The sequence below is a fragment of the Pan troglodytes genome, chromosome 8 (assembly GCF_028858775.2).
Source record: "Pan troglodytes isolate AG18354 chromosome 8, NHGRI_mPanTro3-v2.0_pri, whole genome shotgun sequence".
NCBI classification, from domain to species: domain Eukaryota; kingdom Metazoa; phylum Chordata; class Mammalia; order Primates; family Hominidae; genus Pan; species Pan troglodytes.
In genome coordinates, this window is record NC_072406.2 from 36,407,971 (window position 1) to 36,410,908 (window position 2,938).

A 2,938-nucleotide genomic window follows, 5' to 3' on the forward strand; every position below is an offset into this window, starting at 1 on the left:
ATGTCAGACAGGTAATGTGCTGATGTCATAATGAGGTTCAAGGGTGGCAGGTTTCTTTTTTTCTTTTTTTTTTTTTTGACAGAGTCTAGCTCTATTGTCCAGGCTGGAGTACAGTGGTGAGATCATGGCTCACTGCAGCCTCCACCTCCTGGGTCAAGGGATCCTCCCACTTCTGCCTCCTATATAGCTGGGACCACAGGTGCACACCATCATGTCTGGCTAATTTTTATATTCTTTGTAGAGACAAGTTCTCACTTTGTTGCCGAGGCTGGGCTCAAATTCCTGGGCTTAAGCCATCCTCCTGCCTCAGCTTCCCACAGTGCAGGGATTACAGGTGGGAGCCCCCACACCTGCCAGGGTGGCACATCTCACACATATGCATGAATACCCAGTCATCACGCTTATGAACTACCAAAGGATCTCTGGCACTTTTTAAAAAGCCCAATAAGACAACAATTTCAGTTGAAGTCACAGTAAAATGTGACAAAAGATCTGAGAAATATGCCTACTGGAGTCTCTAGACTGTTTCTTGACTGTCACACACATCTCTCCCTTTCTTCCTGGAGGAGCACTTGACGAAGAGAGGTGAGTCCAGGTCACTCACAGACACAGCCACATGGAGCTTGACTCTGTCCTGGCAGCAGACATGCAGAGTCCAAGGCCAAGAGCAGCGGGAATAGGGACTGACGTGACATTTGGATTCGGACTGGTACAGTTTGGAGAGATTAAGGGCCAGATACTCAGATTCACTTTCTTACCCTCTTCCAAGGGCATTATTTAGTAGTCTGTTTACACATCTAGTACTTGCTTGCTCTAATAATAGCCATGGGTCTGAATCACCCTCGTCACTGAGTGTTACACAGAGTCCTCAGCTGTTTCTATGACTTGCATGGTTGGTGTTCAGCGCTATCTGGAAACCTCTAAGAATGCGCAGGGTAATCAGTGATTTTAATTTTAGCTATGCATGACGTGAGGGATCTTCTATGTATTTCTATTGACCTGTCTTTGAAACACGTTGTATAACGATGAGAGGAATTCCACAGAAAAACTTCAATAAGAATCCCTACGTAATACATATGTAACTATATACAAATGTGACTTAAATATATTAATAGAAAATGTATATTACTATTATTACTGCTCTACATACAATCAATTTTCGGACAGAATCGAGACAGACACCTGTATAAATGAGAACTTATTCAGTGGGCTTCTGGGGTATAAGAATATTCAGTTTCTTGATCTGGGTGCTAGCTCCATAAATATATTCAGTTTGTGAAAATTTACTGGAACAAAGACTTATAATATATGCCCTTTTCTGTATTGTGTTGTACTTCCACAAAGAGTTTTAAACATTTACTATGTAATTTAAGTTTTTTGAGGAAAAAATTGAACAATTGCAACTGTATATCATATACATATGACAATCCATATTTCAGCTACATCCAAGATCAAATTATTTTTGAAAATTTTGCAAAATCAAGTCCAATAGACCTAAATCTCTCATTTAAAGGGGACTCTATTTTATCTTTCCCAACTTTCCCCCCAAAAACAAAAATAACATTTCTCTCCTCCTCACAATTACAGAGATGTAATAAATCAACTTTTAAAATAATCCTCTCTTTAGTCATATGTATTTTGTTGTAAAATTCCACATTTTTTGGAAAGTGTGGGAAAATAGGCTCTCTAATTCATTGTTGATGGAGTACAAATTAGTATAAACTCTTTGCAGATCAATTTGAAGCTATCTATAAAAATGTAAAATGTTCATGAATTTGATCAAGCAACTTTACTTAAGAATTATTTCATATCATTGGAAGTGAAGTCATTGAAAATAATGATAATAATAATAAGAATTATCCCAGAAATACACTGAGAAGTCTGTAGCATTTTTGTTATTTAGTCATTCATACACTCAACATTCAGCTGACATATATTTATTGAGTACCTGCTGTGTAGTAGGTGGAGGGCTGGGTTCTGGGGACATACTGATGATCAAGACAGCTGCAGTCCCAGCTCTGGAGGACTCTTAGAATGTCTATATGCCAGTTGGAAACATAATTATCAAAATATGAATCACACAATTTTTTACTATTACACATTTAATTTAAAATTGCAAAGCCTCTAATCCCAGCACTTCAGGAAGCCAAAAAAGGAGGATCACTTGAGTTCAGGAATTCGAGGCCAGCCTGGACATCAGAGTGAGACCTCGTCTCTACAAAAACATAAAAGGCTGAAGTGGGAGGATCACTAGAGCCCAGGAGATTGAGGCTGCAGTGAGCTGTGATGGCACCACTCACTCCAACCTGAGTGACAGAAAAAGACCTAGATTCTAAAAAATAAAAAATAATAAAATAAAATAAAATTACAAAAGAAACCCATGACAAATTATTCAAATGATTTTAATTATTATTCCATTTCAATGAAGACACATGTATAGAACATGTAGAGAGAAAATTTAGAAGACATTAATAGGGATATCATCTGTGGATGGGGTTATGAAGGACTATCACTTAGGATACTTATTTCTTACTTAAATCAGAGGCAGGGTCTTGCTATGTTGCCCAGGCTGGAGTGCCATGGTTATTCACAGGCTTCATCCTTGAACTTCTGGGCTCAAGCATCCTCCTGCCTCAGCCCCCCAAGTAGCTGGAACTATAGGTATGTACCACTATGCCCAGTTTAAAATGTTTGAATTTTTAATGATTATTTATAATTTTGTGTTTGGATATATATGTACATAGCACATTTCTAATTGTCTTTTTTTTTTCTTTTTTAATTGAGATAGAGTCTCACTCACAGGTTGCCCAGGCTGGAGTGCAGTGGTGAAATCATAGCTCACTGCAGCCAAGAGTTCCTGGCCTCAAGCGATCCTCCTGCCTCACCATCCCTAATAGCTGGAATTACCAAGCCAATTTTTTAAATTATTTTAATTTTT

At 38.3% G+C, this 2,938-nt stretch overlaps 1 pseudogene; it reads right to left on the minus strand.

The window, feature by feature from the left end:
* Positions 1–350: 350 nt before the first annotated feature.
* LOC112204705 (small nucleolar RNA U13) lies at positions 351–420 on the minus strand (annotated as a pseudogene).
* Between the last annotated feature and the right edge of the window lie 2,518 nt (positions 421–2,938).